The 16,658-nt window shown below is 48.8% G+C and overlaps 1 protein-coding gene across 5 annotated transcripts in view; it reads right to left on the minus strand.

The window, feature by feature from the left end:
• Positions 1-16,658, minus strand: part of PPP1R16A (protein phosphatase 1 regulatory subunit 16A) — a 30,259-nt gene that overhangs the window by 9,834 nt on the left and 3,767 nt on the right. The window contains exon 1 of one of the 5 annotated variants that reach the window (XM_057531665.1): positions 10,769-10,908. The exons of the other annotated variants lie outside the window; for them this stretch is intronic. The gene's annotated coding sequence lies outside the window, so the exon portion shown is untranslated. Of the gene's footprint in view, positions 1-10,768; positions 10,909-16,658 lie in introns of those variants that run through there. 5 annotated transcript variants of the gene reach the window in all.

Genomic DNA, 16,658 nt, shown 5'->3' on the forward strand with positions numbered 1-16,658 from the left:
GCGGGGCGGGTGGGCAGTGGGTTCCTCGCACTGGTGCGGGCGGGACCCATGGAGGAGCAGATCTGGGGTTGTGGCCAGGGCAGCGTTACCACAGTGACAGCACATGCGTGCAGAGCAGCTGTCCCCAGGGGCACTCACCTGCCTCCAGCAGGCCTGTTCTAGAACGTTCTAGAAGCTAATCCCACAGTACTACCATCAGGCCCCTCACTGCAGCAGCCTTTACGTCCTACACGTCTATCAAAGGGTCATTAAGTAAGGCCCTAAGGGGTTTATGAGGAAGCCTCCTATGCACCCTCATGAGAAGGTCACTAAGAAACTCTTCAGTGAAGGAAAAAAGGTGTAAAATCTGTACATGATAAGCAACTTCTGTGTGAACACACATGTAAACATGTATCAAAAACACAGAACGAGGGGAGAAGCAATGGGAAGGGCCTCAGGCGGGGCAGGGGCGGGGCAGGGGGTGCAGGTGGGCGGCACCAGAGCTTTGGGTCACTCCTGTTGTTTGGCTTTTGAGCCATGTGAAGGTAAACCTCTTTGAAACAACATTTAGTGCTCTGTTCAGGGAGGGCAGGTGTGAGCACACCTGTCAGGTATCAGGTGCGGCCTCGGGGGGCGGGGACTAACAGGACCAGCCCGTGCCAGTGTCAGCAGAGGAGCTGGCCTCGGCCTGGGCCGGGGGAGCTCAGAGGCTTCCAGACAAATGAGTGATGTGATCGGATCTGAGGGGTGGGGGGACCTGGCAGGAGACCTGGCAGGACAGACGATGGGACCCGCACACCCCCCCCGCAGTGGTGGACAGGAGAGGAGCCACAGGAGGAGGGCAGGACAGGCTGCCAGGTGTGAGGAAAGGGCCAGCAAGGGGCAGACGGAGGAAGGAGGGCCCTGAGAAGTGGGACCGAGCAGTGTCCACGGTGAGCAGGGGCCAGGACGCCCAGGAGAGAGTATGTGGAAGTGAGCGGTCAGCAGAGGCACAGATGGGAGAACTGAGCGGGGGCCTCAGGGAAGGCCTGCTCGAATGGGCGGCAGGGCGGGACGCCACCTCTCTCCTCACACCAAAACCAATCCAGATGCATCACTGACACAGCCGTAGGAAAAATAAAGCCACAGGAGTACCAGAAGGAAGAAGGCCAGACTGTCTGTGTGATCCCAGCAAAGGGGAAAACTTTTCTAAGCTTGACACAAAACCCAGAAACCAAAAAGAAAACTGGTAAGTCCGACTGCACTAGATTTTTTAAATGTCTGCACTGCAAAAACAAAACAATTCAAAATGAAACCTATAAAATCAAAAGACAAATGGTCAACTGGGTAAAAACATTTGCAATAAACGGCAAAGTGGTCCTCACGTCAATCATGACGGCCGCACACAGGGACAGAGCGTGGATCCCACTGGAAACATCCAGATAGATACTCAACTCCCTGATAACCAACACATGCAAACTGGAAGCAGGACGTGAGCGTGGACGGCACCCGCAGCTGGACCGCAGAGGCTGAGCGCGCCAGCCCTGAAGGATGCACCTGAGCAACTACTCAAGTGCAGAAAGCCTCAGACGCGCTCGGCCAAGGGGCTGCCCTGCAGGCACACAGGTGGTCTCCTCACGGTGGCCCAGCAGCAGTGCCCGAGGCAGAGGTGCAGTGGGCTCGGACATGGTGGGGTCCCCACCTCCTGAGAGTCTCAGACGACGTGTGCGGGAGGCGAGAGAGAGGCTTCGTGAGAGGCATGGCACAGAGGAGGGGTCTCCTGACCCTGCTCTCCGCCCCCCAGCCCTGACACCCTCCCCCGGGGCCAGGCTCCAGCTACCCCCCACGCCCTCAGCGCCATCACTCAGCCTTTGCTCTCCCCCAGACCGCGGCCCCTCCACCCTGCCCCCTTCCCGCCAGCCTTCTCCGGGGGCTGCTTTTTCTCTCCCGCCTCGCCCCCAGGCCTGGAAGTGCCACGACCCCTCTTCCTGCTGCAGCCTGCAGCCCCTTCCCCCTCCTCCCCCTAAGAGTCCTGGCTGACGCGTCCATCGGCCATCGGCTGCACCGACCACCCACCCCAGCCCTTGCCGAGGGCGTCGCCGCATCGCTGCATCAGGCCTGAATTCCTGGTGGTCTCGATATTCCCGTGGACCACCCTTCAACTCCCTGCCCCTCGGTGTTGACCTCTTCTACCTACCAGTGACCTCATCCTCTGCCTCAATGACACCCTGGACCCTGTCACCTCCAGTAACCCCCCAACCCTGCCCCGGCATCTCGGTTCAACACCCCGTTCTCTGCCCATCACCCCTCCCAGCTCACTGCTGACTCCAGCGCCCCAGAGCCCCAGGATGATGTGTCCTCAAGCAGCAGCTTCAAGCCCCATCAGCACACGCTCCCTGGCCCTGCCACTTCACTGAGCTTGTCAGAAAGTCCCAGGCCCGGCCCAACACAATGGCCCCAACTCTGAATGTACCAGCAAAGCTGCTGACTGAAGACCCCGCTCAGACACGACAGCGCTAAAGCTTCGGGAAACCCTACAGCTTCCCTCTCCCCTTTTCCTCATCCTCACGCTCAGCTACCGACGCGTTTCCTGACAAGACAGAAGCCATCAGAAGAGGACATCTAACCTCTGTGAAAAAGCCACCAGCCACTGAGCCCACCCACAGGGCCTTCCAGCCCCACCCCAGGATCCTCCAGGACAATCTCCCAGCATCAGCTCTCTCCTCTGGACCCTTCCCCTCGGCAGAGTGATGATCCCAACCTAATTTTAAAAAAACAGCAAACCCTACTGGAGGAGACAAGGATGTCTACTATCACTAGCTCTATTCATATCGTACTAAAGGTTTTAGCCAGTGCAACTGGGCAAGAAAAAGAAATAAAAGGAGTAAGAATAGGGAGGGTAGGGGAACTCCCTGCCTGTCCAGTGGTTAAGACTCCACAATTTCACTGCTGAGGGACCAGGTTTGAGCCCTGGTCAGGGAACTAAGATCCTACAAGCCACGTGTTGTGGCCAAAATACATACATACATACATACATATATATATATACACATACATACATACACACATACATACACACACATATACACACACGTATAAAAGAACAAGAAGGGTAGGAAAAAACTCAGTATTTGCGAATGACATATAGTGTATGATAAAAACCTGAAAGGTCCTAGAAAACTATTAGAATATGAGAACACAGCCATAGTAATAGATACAAGTTGGTTTTTTTTAAAAAATATTTATTTATTTATTTTGGCTGCACCGGGTTTTAGTTGTGGCATGCGGGATCTTCATTGTGGCATGCAGACTCTTAGTTGCGGCTTGCATGTGGGATCTAGTTCCCCAACCAGGGATCGAACCCGGGCCCCCTCCACTGGGAGCACGGAGTCTTACCCACTGGACTGCCAGGGAAGTCCCGTTGATAGATACAAGGTTAATGTACAAAAATCTATTGTATCTATAAATGCCAGCAACAGTTAGAAGATGAAAAATTGTAATGATGGTATTTATAATACTAAGTGTCCAAAAGCATCAATGTCTAGGAATAAATCTAATAAAAGATGTGCAAGGTCTCCACACAGAAAATCACTGAACCTCACTGAGACACGGGAGAAGGACCAAAAGGGACACACCGCGCTTAGGGGTCAAAAGACTCTGAACTCTAAAGATGCCATTTCTCCCCAAATTCATCTAAGATTCAATGCAATCCCAATCAAAATCCCACTGGTTCAATCTGAAATTCACAAACTGATTCTCCATTTAATAGGAAATGCCAAAGGGCAAGAATTGTCAGTACAATCCTAAAAAGGGACAAATCTGAAGTGCTTAGGGATAGAGAAATAGACTGACGGAACAGAACGGAGTCCAGAAACAGTTACACATGCACAGACATTCAATTTATGACACTGCAGAGCAGCAGAAAAAGAGTCTCTTCAATAAATGGTGCTGGGGGCTTCCCTGGTGGCGCAGTGGTTGAGAATCCGCCTGCCAATGCAGGGGACACGGGTTCGAGCCCTGGTCCGGGAGGATCCCACATGCCGCGGAGCAACTAGGCCCGTGAGCCACAATTGCTGAGCCTGCGCATCTGGAGCCTGTGCTCCACAACAAGAGAGGCCGCGATAGTGAGAGGCCCGCGCACCGCGATGAAGAGTGGCCCCCACTTGCCGCAAGTAGAGAGAAAGCCCTCGCACAGAAACGAAGACCCAACACAGCCATAAATAAATAAATAAATAAATAAAAAGATTTAAAAAATAAATAAATAAATAAATAAATAAATAAATAAATGGTGCTGGGACAGTTGAACAGCCACATGTAAAAGCTCACCTTGACCCCACCCCCAGGTGAGCTGTGCACCTACACATGAAAGGTGAGGCAGCACAGCATCTATGAAGACTGGACACCAAAAGCACAGCCCATAAATGACAAGCTAGATAGACCTCATCAAAATTTAGACGTTTTGTCCTGCTAAAGACCCTGTGAAGAGGGTGAGAAGACATGCTATTGACTGGAGAACATATTTGCAAACCACAAACAGAACAAAGGACTTTTATCCAGTGGACACAGAGAACTTTCAAAACTCAGCAGTGAGAAAACAGACAAACAGAAAACTTTTCAATTAGAAAAGGGGCAAAATGTGAACAGGCATTTCACGAAAGAGGATACAGATGGCAGAAAAGCCCAGGAGAAGATGTTCAACAGCACTGGCCATTGGGAAAATGCAAACGAAAATCACAGTGGGCCATCAGAACGGCAAGGACGGGACAAGGACGGGTCTCACCCAGTGCTGGTAGGGATGGGAGACGCACGGCCACTCTGGAAAACAGTCTGCTGTTTCTTAAAACTAAACATGCACTTACCATATGACCCTGCAGCTGCACTCTTGGGCATTTATCTCAGAGAATGAACACTTACGTTCACACAAAGACCTGTACGTGAATTTCAGAGCAATTTTATGCATAAACTGGAAACGACCCAGATGTCCTTCACTGGGTGAATGGCTAACCACACTCCAGCCCACCCACCCCACAGGACACCCCTCAACAGTGAAAAGAGCCCACGATGGACGCACACGGCCGGGGTGGACATGGACGGCGCTCTGCTCTGCCCCCACAGTCACATCCTGCGTGGCCCCGTCCACCCAGCATTCTCGATGGGGTGGGGGTGGGGTGAGGAAGGAGGTGGCCAGGGCCGCATAGGGCAGCCGAGGGTCCTCGACTGTGGTGGTCACACCATTTGACACGAGTGATCAGATCGCACCCCTGTGTGTGCACACCCTTGGGTGCGTGTAAAACTGGTGAAATCTGAAAGGGTCATGGAGTGTGTCCACGCCTGTGTCCCAGACCAGACCCTGCACCGCAGCCATGTGCCCTTGGGGACAGGGGAAGGGTTCGGGGCTTCCCAAACCCTTTCTCCTCAAACTGAAATTTTAAAAGTGTGAAGGGACTTCCCTGGCGGTCCAGTGGTTAAGACTCCGTGCTTCCACTGCAGGGGACACGGGTTCAGGGAACTAAGATCCCCGCAGAGCAGCCAAAAGATAAAAAATAAAAAGAGCAAAAAAGCAAGCCACAGAGTAGGAAATACATAACAACAACTGATATAAAAGGAACCACTAAATGGGACTTCCCTCGTGGTCCAGTGGGTGAGACTCCGCGCTCCCAAGGCAGGGGGCCCGGGGTCGATCCCTGGTCGGGGAACTAGATCCCACGTGCTGCAACGAAGATCCCGTGTGCCACAACTAAGACCCAGCACAGCCAAAACAAATAAATAAATAAACACTTAAAAAAAACCCCAAAACTCACTAAGAAACCTCCACCAAATTGGAAAATGGGCCGAAGACTTCAGGAGTCCCTTCACATCAATACACACAATGAGGGGCCCCAGGTCAACAGTCATCAGGGAAATGCACACGTGACCCAACACCCCGGCACCTGCCCGCCCACCTGTGGGGAGACCGAGCATTAGGGAAGGCGCAGGGTGACCGTGACCGTCCCTGCTCACGGGGGTGCCCGTGGACCACACACCTTCCACCAGCCGCCCACTCCAGGCACTGTCCCCAACGGAAACGTGTCCGGGCCCCACACTGGGCCTGTATGGGGGACAGCGCTACAGAGGATATTCCCAGGACAGCTGGCCAACTGGGACCTGGGCTGGGGACTCGGGTCCACATCGATCGCCTGAGGCTTCAGGCTGCGCTTGGTCACAGAAGCAGAAGTGTGGACTCAAGAATTAAGGGCACTAACAGCCTCCCCAGCAGCTGGCAGCAGACTGGGGAGGGTCAGCGTTGCACGGCCCGCACTTAGCACGCGTCAGGATGCGCTCTGAGACCAGCCCTGGGCCCCTCGGCCACGCTCCCACCCTTCCCGGGACCCAGCTGGACACGCTCACGGGTCCTTCCAGACACACAAGCCTCTCAAAGGCAACGCAGCGCTGTGTTATGGGTCCCCGCCCCTGAGGGCCCCTCCTCCAGGCCCCAGTCTCTCACCGTGCCCCAGCCTGAGGCTCCTAATGTCCCACAGGTCTGGGGAACCCGCCACGGGCAGCGCCCACAGCGCTTGGCCTCAGGGCTCCCAAGGACCCCTAGGAAGTGCCGCTGCACCGGGATCGCCCTCAGCACCAGTCACGTCCATCGTGGTGCGGCAACCCTGACACCACAGCTGTCACCAAGGCAGACCTGGGCTGCAGGAGGCCAGCGTCTCCGGCTCCTCCTCCTACCCCTTCGCTCCGCACTCACCCATCCACCAGCAGCACTCACGGCCCTGCTCCTCCCAGGCTGGCATTTGAGGGAAGGGCGGCGGGTGACCCACACAGCTACCGGGTGCCCACATCACGGGCAGGAAGGAGCATCCGGCCAAGTGAAGGGCTGGTGCAAAGGCCCAGAGGAAGACACCTGGCAGATGTGAGAACTGGGGAGCAGGTAAGGGCAGGAGTGAGGAGACCCATGGCATGGCTGGACCCTCATCTCAAGGAGGGGTAGTGACAGCACCAGAGGTGAGGCCAGAGTGCCATCCTGGGGCCCCCTCCCTCCAGCCCACTCCTGCCCCCAGCCCCCATTGGGTCTGCGTTTTTCACAGGGCCTCTACCTGCTGCCCTGCTCCTAGTCGGGGGTCCAGCCCCTCTCCGCACTGCAGCCCCAGGGCATTGAAATCGCAAGGCTCAACCCAGTCGCCCCCGTGCGTGAAACGGTCCTAAGGCCCTGCTGGCCCCATGTAAGGTCCATGCTTCTTACACAGCCCATGACATCCTGGGCCCAGGGCCTGCGTAGGATCCCAGCCAAGACTCAGCAGCCCTGCCCATCGTTCCACTGTCCGGCCAGGCTAGACCTCGTGTCGGTCCTGCATGCCCTGCCTCTCAGGTCTGGAGGAACAGGGGTCCCTGTGCCTGGGATGGGCTCCTACACAGGCTTCCCCAGGGTATTGGGGTGCCCTGTTAAAAACTTTTTATTGTGAAGTGTGATACTGTGAAAATTAATAAACAGAAACCTCATTTAAACTGGAGTCGGGAATTCCCTGGCGGTCCAGTGGTTAGGACTCCACACTTCCACTGCAGGGGGCCTGGGCTCGATCCCTGGTCAGGGAACTAAGATCCCGCTAGCCACAGCCAAAAAATAAATAAATAGAAATTAAAAATAAATAAAATAAAATGGAGTCAGGCCAGAAGGGGGAGCTCTCACACCCTGTAACTCCACCTCAGTTGCAGACCCAGCAGGAGGAAGGAAGATTTTCTCCCGGCCAGGCAACAGCTCAGCCAATGAAAAACCACTAAACTTCAAACTCCCAGTTTCCTCCAATGGACTCCGTTTAGAACAGCCCCTCCCAACTCCCCTTCTCCTCTATAAAAGAGTTTCTTCTCTTTGTTGTGGTTCCCCATGGATTGCAGGTCCTGAATTGCAATTCTTTGCTCCTCTAAAATAAACCCATTTTCCTGATAAAATAACTGGCTGTTTTAAGTCAACAATACAAGTACAGAAAGTGCAAAAAAACCAATGCACATAAAATGGAAACACAAAACCATGTGAGCTCCACCCCATCAGGATGCCAAGCAGCTCCCCAGAGCCTTCCTTTCACTGCTGCTTGCAGCGATCACCACCTGGCTTTTCTTTACACCTACACACCCCCGCACACCTTCCGAACAGCAGAGTGCAGTGCTGACAGGCTGAACGTCCAGGCGAAGCTGGGCCTCACGCTCTGCGCTACCTCCCTCCCGTCATGTGTGTGCGATCCACCCACTCTGAGGGATGTGGCCTAGGCCTTCTGCCTTTGGCTGCGTAACAGTCCACTACACGCCTGTTTACACAGCTCGGGGTACACGTCTGAGGGCCCGGGGCAGCTTGGGTACGGGCCTGTGAATGACAGGCTGCCGTGAACACCCTGTCCACAGACACTGGTGCACAGCAGCCAACTGCAGGCTATATGACATGAATCAGTGGATGCTACAACCGCTTTTCAAAGCGGTACCAGTTTACAGTCCCAACAGCAATGGAGAAACATCCCAGTTGGTTTATACAAAACATATTTGCTTTGTCACTCTGGTGCATGGGCCATGGTATCTCCTACAGTCAATTTGCAGTTCTCTGAGAATTAATCGGATGAGACATCTTTCTTAAGACTAGTCTCCTATATTATCTTCTAAAAGTAGCATAGTTTCCATCACATTTAGGTCTATAGTCCACCTGGAGCTAGTGTTTGTGTACAGTGTAAAGTAGGGAATCTGTAGTGGTTTAAAAATATGCCCACAAATTATTTAACGCTCTTCCCTTGAAAAGGTGGAGCCTATTCCCCTCCCCTTAAATGCGGGTTGCACTTAGTCACTTGCTTATAATGAATAGAGAGTGTGGCAGACGTGACAGTGTGGCGCCCAAGATCAGGACGTGAAAGGCACTGTGACTTCATCCCTGCTCTCCCTTCAGGTCACTCACTCTGGGGGGAGCCAGCCGCCTCCCACCGGGACCAGCAAGGGCGCCAGCTTGGAAGCAGACTCCCCGCCCCAGTCGAGTCTTCAGAAAATGTGTGAGATCCTGAGCCAGAATCATCCAGCTGAGCTGCTCCTGGACTCCTGACCCACAGAGATTGAGATAATAAATGCTGGGGTTTTGTTTGGTTTTTTAAAAAATATTTATTTATTTGGCTGTGCCAGGTCTTCGTTGCGGCATGCAGGATCTTTGTTGCTGCATGGGGGATCTTTTTTTTTAGTTGCAGCATGCGAACTCTTCATTGTGACATGTGGGATCTAGTTCCCTGACCAGAGATTGAACCTGGGCCCCCTGCATTGGGAGCGCAGGGTCTTAGCCACTGGACCACCAGGGAAGTCCCAATAAATGTTGTTTCAAGCCGCTATATTTGGAGGCAATTTGTTACACATCAATACATAACTAGTACAGGCTCCAACTGCATTTTTCTTCCACATTTATATCCAACTGTCCCAGCAACATTTATTTAAAAGCTGCTTCTTGGGACTTCCCTAGTGGCGCAGTGGTTAAGAATCCGCCTGCCGGGGGCTTCCCTGGTGGCGCAGTGGTTGAGACTCTGCCTGCCAATGCAGGGGACACGGGTTCGAGCCCTGGTCTGGGAAGATCCCACGTGCCGCGGAGCAACTGGGCCCATGAGCCACGATTACTGAGCCTGCGCGTCTGGAGCCTGTGCTCCGCAACAAGCGAGGCCGCGATAGTGAGAGGCCCGCGCACCGCGATGAAGAGTGGCCCCCACTTGCCGCAACTAGAGAAAGCCCTCGCACAGAAACGAAGACCCAACACTGCCAAAAGTAAATAAATAAATAAATTTAAACTGCTCTGCAACATACTAATTAAGTCTGGGACCCGATTCTCAGATTTAAAAAAAAAAAAAAAAGAATCTGCCTGCCAATGCAGGGGATGTGGGTTCAATCCCCTGGTCCGGGAAGATCCCACATGCCGCGGAGCAACTAAGCCCATGAACCACAACTACCGAGCCTGCGCTCTAGAGCCCACAAGCCACAACTACTGAGCCCACACGCCACAACTACTGAAGCCCGCGCACCTAGAGACCATGCTCCTCAACAAGAGAAGCCACTACAATGAGAAGCCTGCACACCACAATGAAGAGTAGCCCCCATTCAGCGCAACTACAGAAAGCCCGCGTGCAGCAACGAAGACCCAACGCAACCAAAAATAACCAAAAATAAAATAAATAAATAAATTTTTTTTAAAAAAGGTGCTTCTCTCCACACTGTTCTGCAGCGCCACCTTGGTAATAAATTAAGTTCCCGTATATTTGTGAACCTGTCCAAGACTCTTGACTCTGTTCCATCTGTCCTAAGCCTGTGCTACAGTGTCCTCCCCACTGTAGGTTTATAATAAGTCTCCTCTCTGGCTTACTTATTCCTACTCATCTTCTGGCCTCAGCTTCCTTCCTGACCCCTCCCATGAGATCTGTGTCCTTTTTCAGTGATCTCAATACTCCTCAAACTTCCCTCAGCAGTAGAACCATAGGAAATTGAAGCTATTTCAAAGCTGTGACCTACAAACATGAAATTTCATTTGGCTCAGTTACAACTTCCCAGCTGACAGTCCTGTGAGGAAGGAGGACCTCAGGACGCTGGCACGTCTGTGCACACGGTGCTTGCAGCCCCCAGGCCCCTGGGCCAGAGCAGGCGCTGCAGATCTGTTTGGACCACGCGAGTGAGGGGCTGCCAGCAAGGCGTGGCAGCAGTGTTGTGGGGGCTGGAGAACCTGGGAGGGCCCCTCCCCAGAAGCCAGGGGCACTCCAAAGCTCCCTCATCCATTTCCTTTCCCTTTGCCACCCAGCTCCTAAAGAAATCTAATAAACTAACTCACAGCAAGGTGTCAGAAGTCTAGATGGCCAAATGAAAGAAGTTCGGCAGCTGGAGGCATCTGCATTTGAAAACAGACTCAAAGAGAACTGAGGATAAAAGCCACCCTGGTGGTCCAGTGGTTAGGACTCCGTGCTCTCACTGCTGAGGTCCGGGGTTCAATCCCTGGTCAGGGAACTAAGTCCCACAAGCCACGCAGTGCAGCCTAAAAAAAAAAAAAAAAAGCCAACCCATGCTCAGCTAGGAGGAGAAAGGATGGGCTTCCAGAGGCCTGAGCACCATGCCTTCCTAAAGGCCAGGCCACAGGCTTGATCCTGGCTGCCGCGGTGCTGCACGCAGCCTCTTTGGCCTCATGACTCTGATGGGCCATGACCTCACCGTGCAGACTTGGAAATTAAGGTCTGTCAAGTACAAGACTGTCAAAACCAAAATAACAAAAGTGGGCTCTGGAGGGGACAGCATTGTGACCCTGGGTCTGCTCTGATTCGAACCTCAGTCACCCACACACACATCACACACAATGATGCTGGGCCTGGGGGTGGGCAGGATGCTGCCAGATGCTGCCAGAAGCACAGGGCTGGAGAGTTACGGGGGGAAGGGGCTATGAGGCCACAAAGCTTTAGAAGAAGACATGTGTGGGTAGATGTCCACACTGAGACCTCCACAAACCTAGGAGGAGAACTAGAGGGGCATCCAGAAGAGAGTTCACGATTTGTTTACACATTCCTGAGGTCACAGGGAAGAACGGTAGCAGCCCCAGAGCAGAGAGAGGGGCGCTGCATGGGGGAGGCGTCCGGGAATGACCTGAAGCCAGAAACACACCAGGAGACTGGTAACACATAACACAGCCGAACCCTGTGAACTTGAAGCCAGGTGAAAACACTCTAGGGGTGCAGGAGTTGTTGGGACAACAGGCCCACGGATGAGGAGACACAGTTTGTGCACAATGCCTGGCTCTGAAGACAGAAAGACTGACATCGTCTCCAACTTCTGTACCACAGGACAGTGAGCTAGGGCACAGAATAGAATGTGACCCTACGGATCATGCAGTGTGAAAGCAAAGGCATATTCCACTTCTGGGTATATAAGCAAAAGAACTGAAATCTGGGACTCAGCTATGGGCACATCAAAGTTCACAGCAGCATTATTCACAATAGCTAAAAAGCAAAAACAACTCGAATGCCCATCGACAGATGAAGAAATAAACAAAATGTGGTATATACATACGATGGAATATTCAGCCATGCAAAGGAATGAAATTCAGATACATGTTACTAATGTATCAGACAAAAGCACATATATTGTATGATTTCCCTTTATATAATAGGTAAATTCAGAGATAGACAGCAGAATGGTGGTTGCCTGGGGCTGGGGGCAGAGGGAGTAAGGAAGTACTGTTTAATGGACAGAGTTTATGCTTCAGGTAATTAAAAAGTTCTGGAAATTGAGAGTGATGATAGTTGCACAACACTGTAAATGTATTTAACCCTAAAAAAAAAGACAGACCATATGCTGGAACTTAATATAAGATTCAATAAGTTTACAAGGAATGAAAGCATACAGAGAAAGTTCACCGACCACATTAGAATTAAACTAGAACTCAATAACAAAAAGATATCTGGAAAAATTCCCAAATATTTGGAAACTTTAAAGCATACTTCTAAATAACCTACAGGCTAAGGAAGGAATCAAGATGGAAAGTAGAACATATTTTGAACTGAATGAAAATGAAAACATATCAAATATGTGAGATGCATTTAAAGCAGGTTTTAGAAGGAAATTTCTACCTTTGCATGCTTAAATAACAAGAAAGGTTATTTCTTTCAATGACCAAAGCTTCCAACTTAATGACCAAAGCTTCCAACTTAATCAATGACCAAAGCGTCCAACTTAATAAGAAGCTAGAAAAAGCAGAAAATTCAGCCCAAAGTAAGTAAAAGGAAATATTAATAAGAACAAAAACTAATGAAATATAAAATAGACAAAAAAAGAAAAATATTTAAACTAAAAGTTGTTCCTTTGAAAATGTTGATAAAATCAATAAAATTCTCGCTGAACTGATCAAGAAAAGAAGACAAAAATTACCAACAGCATGAAAGAAAAAGGGGATATCACTACAGATCCTACAGACAACTAAAAGGATAAAAATGAGAATGTTCTGAACAATTTATGATTATAAACTTAACAACTTAAGTCAGGGGTTGACAAACTACAGCCTATGGACCAAATTGGCCTACCATCTGTTTTTGTAAATAAAGTTTTATTAGAATACAACCATGCTCATTTGTTCATGTATTGTCTATGGCTGTTTCATGGTACAGTAAGAGATGAGTAACCACAACAGAGACCATATGGCCTGAAAAGCCTAAAACATTTACTATTTGGCCCTTTATAGAGAAAAATTGCCATGCTTGACTTAGATAAATGGGCAAATTACCGGAATGAAACAAATTATCAAAATGGGCTCAAGAAGAAATAGAAAACCTGAACAGCCCTATATCTATTAAAGGAATTAAATTTCCAGTTAAAAACTTTCCCACAAAGAAACTCCAAGCCCAGATGGCTTTACTGGCAGATTATAACAAACATTTAAAGAAGGTATAATACAGAATCTACAAAAATGCTTTCTGAAAATAGAAGAGGAAGAAACACATCCCAACTTGTTTTATGAAGCCAGTATTACCCTGACTCCAAAACCAAAGACACAACAATTTAAGAATACCACAGACTGATTGCTTCATGAATAGTTGCAAAAATTCTTTAAAAAACATTACCAAATTGAATCCAGGAATATATAAGAAGGATAATATGTCTTGACCAACTGTGCTTTATTCCAAGAATGAAAGGTTGGTTTAACATTTAAAAAATTAACATAGGGGACTTCCCTGTTGATGCAGTGGTTAAGAATCCGCCTGCCAATGCAGGGGACACAGGTTCGAGCCCTGGTCCGGGAAGATCCCACATGCCGTGGAGCAACTAAGCCTGTGCACCACAACTACTGAGCCTGCGCTCTAGAGCCTGCAAGCCACAACTACTGAGCCCGCGCGCCACAACTACCAAAGCCGGCGTGCCTAGAGCCCATGCTCTGCAACAAGATAAGCCACCAAAATGAGAAGACCAAGCACTGCAACGAAGAGTAGCCCCCGCTCGCCACAACTAGAGAAAGCCGGCATGCAGCAACGAAGACCCAACGCAGCCAAAAATAAATAAAATTTAAAAATAAAATAAAATTTAAAAATATAAAAATTAACATAGTTTGCTATTTTAAAAATACAATCAAATCAATAGAAGCAGAAAAAGCATTTGGCAAAATTCAATAGCTATTCATGACTTAAGAAAAAAAAACTTAGAAAACTAAGAATAAAAGGAAAATTCCTCAGTCTGATAGAGGGCATCTCCACAAAACCTACAGCTAAAGCATGCCTAATGGGAAAAGAATGAACACTTTCTCCCTAGGATTGAGAACAAAGTAAGAATATCTACTCTTACCACTCCTATCCAACACTGTACTAGAAGTCCGAGCCAATGCACTAAGGCAAGGGATAAAAAGATTGGAAAGATTGGAAACTCTTTACATGCAGAAGGCAAGTAAAAAGACATGTAGAAAATCTTTAGAAATCTATAATAGGGCTACTAGAATAAATAAGTATATTTAGCAAGGTTGCAGGATACAAGGACAATATGTCAACATCAAATTCATGTCTTTGTATTGGCAACAAAGGACTGGAAAATGCAAAATGGTAAATATATCATTCAAAAAATTCGTGTCACAAAACATGGAAGCTCTGACACCCGCTTCTAATGGTAGAGCCTAATCCCCTTCCCCCTGAATATGAGTTAGACTTAATCACTTCTAACAAATAGAAAAAAAAAACCTGAAATGATGACGCATCACTTCAGAGACCAGGTCTACCAAGCAGCGTAGCCTCTTGCTCTCTCTTGGATCGCTGGCACTGGAGGAAATCAACCGCCACGTTGTGAGACAGTTAAGTAGTCTAGGAAAGGCCCTAGTGTGAGGAACTGAGGCCTCCTGCCAACAGCCACGGGAGGGAGCAGATCCTAGACCCCTGCCCCAGCCCTCAGATGATGCAGCCCTGGCTGATAATCCCAAATGCAGCCGCAGGAGACCTTGAACCAGAACCACCCAGCCAAGCCATTTTTAAATTCCTGACCCACAGTAGCTGTGAGATAACAAAAATTTATTGTTTTAAGTCACTAAATTTAAGGGTAATTTGTTATACAGCAATAGATAATACAGAGACCTACATAAATAGATCTGTAGCTTCAATACAATCCCAATCAAAATGCCAGTAAGCCCTTTTGTAGAAATTCTCAAATTTATATAGGACTACATAATATCTTGAAGAGCCAAAATGATTTGAAAAAGAAAAACCAAGTTGGAAAATTAACAGTACTTGATCTCAAGGCTTATTATAAAGCTACAATAATCAAATATGTGGGATATTAGCAATAAGATCAATGAATATAATAAAGAATCCAGAAATACACCCAAACATATACTGTCAATTGATTTTCAACAAGGGTGTTAAGGTAATACAATGGGGAGAGGATGGTCTTCAAAAATGGTGTTGGAATGACTGGATATCCACGGAAAACAATGATCCTTGACCTCTTGACCATAAGAGAAAGCATAAACCATAAAGGCAAAAAAATGACAAACTGAACTTCATCAAAATTAAACATATCTGCTGTTCAAGACCCTGGTAACAAAATTAAAAGTCGGGACGTCCCTGGTGGTCCAGTGGCTAGGACTCCATGCTCCCAATGCAGGGGGCGTGGCTTCGATCCCCGGTCAGGGAACTAAATCCCACATGCGGCAACTAAGAGTTCGCGTGCCGCAACTAAGACCCAGCGCAGCCAAATTAAAGAAAGAGAGAGAGAAAGAAAGAGAGAAGGAAAGGGAGAAGGAAAGAAATAAGGAAAGAAAGAAAATGAAAAGTCAAGCCACAGACTGAGAACATTTTTGCAATACATGTATCTGGCAAAGGACTTGCATCCTAAATACACAAGGAATTCTTAAAGCTTGATGAGACAAACAACCCATTTTTTACGGGTAAAAGATTTAGACACATCACAAAAGAAGATATACAAATAGCCAATAAAATAAGGACATGAAAAGATGTGCAACACCATTCATCATTAAGGAAATGCCAATTAAAGGCACAACGAGCTACCAACACTCGCAAGAATGGCTAAACTTTAAAAGAATGATAAGAGGATATGGAACTGGGAATGTAAAATGATACAACCATTTTGGAAAATAGTTTGGTACTTTTTTATAGAGTTAAACACAAATACGCATTTCAACCATCATTTCTATCAACTCAACCCAAGAGAAATAAAGTATATGTCCACACAAAGACTTGTAGACACGAGTAGTCACAGCAGTTTTATTCATAACAGCCAAAAACTGGAAAGAATCAAAATGTCCATCAACAGGTGTGTGCACAGAGAGTAAAAGGTGGTGTATCTATGCGGTGGGTACCAGACATTCAGCAACAAAGACAGAACGGACCACACATACATGCAGCAATCTTAATTTCCAAAACGCTCTGTCTGGACAAAGAAGTTAGACACAAAAGTGTTCATTCTGTACGCGTCCATTTATGTGAAATTCTTAAAAAAAAAAAAAAAAAAGGGACAGTGAACCTATAAAAACAAAAAGTAGGGACTTCTCTGGTGGCACAGTGGTTAAGAATCTGCCTGCCAATGCAGGGGACACAGGTTCGAGCCCTGCTCTGGGAAGATCCCACATGCCGCGGAGCAACAAAGCCCGTGCGTCACAACTACTGAGCCTGCGCTCTAGAGCCCGCGAGCCACAAATACTGAGGTCGAGAGCCACAACTACTGAAGCCCGTGCACCTAGAGTCCGT

Source organism: Balaenoptera acutorostrata, chromosome 17 (assembly GCF_949987535.1).
Source record: "Balaenoptera acutorostrata chromosome 17, mBalAcu1.1, whole genome shotgun sequence".
In the NCBI taxonomy this organism is placed as follows: domain Eukaryota; kingdom Metazoa; phylum Chordata; class Mammalia; order Artiodactyla; family Balaenopteridae; genus Balaenoptera; species Balaenoptera acutorostrata.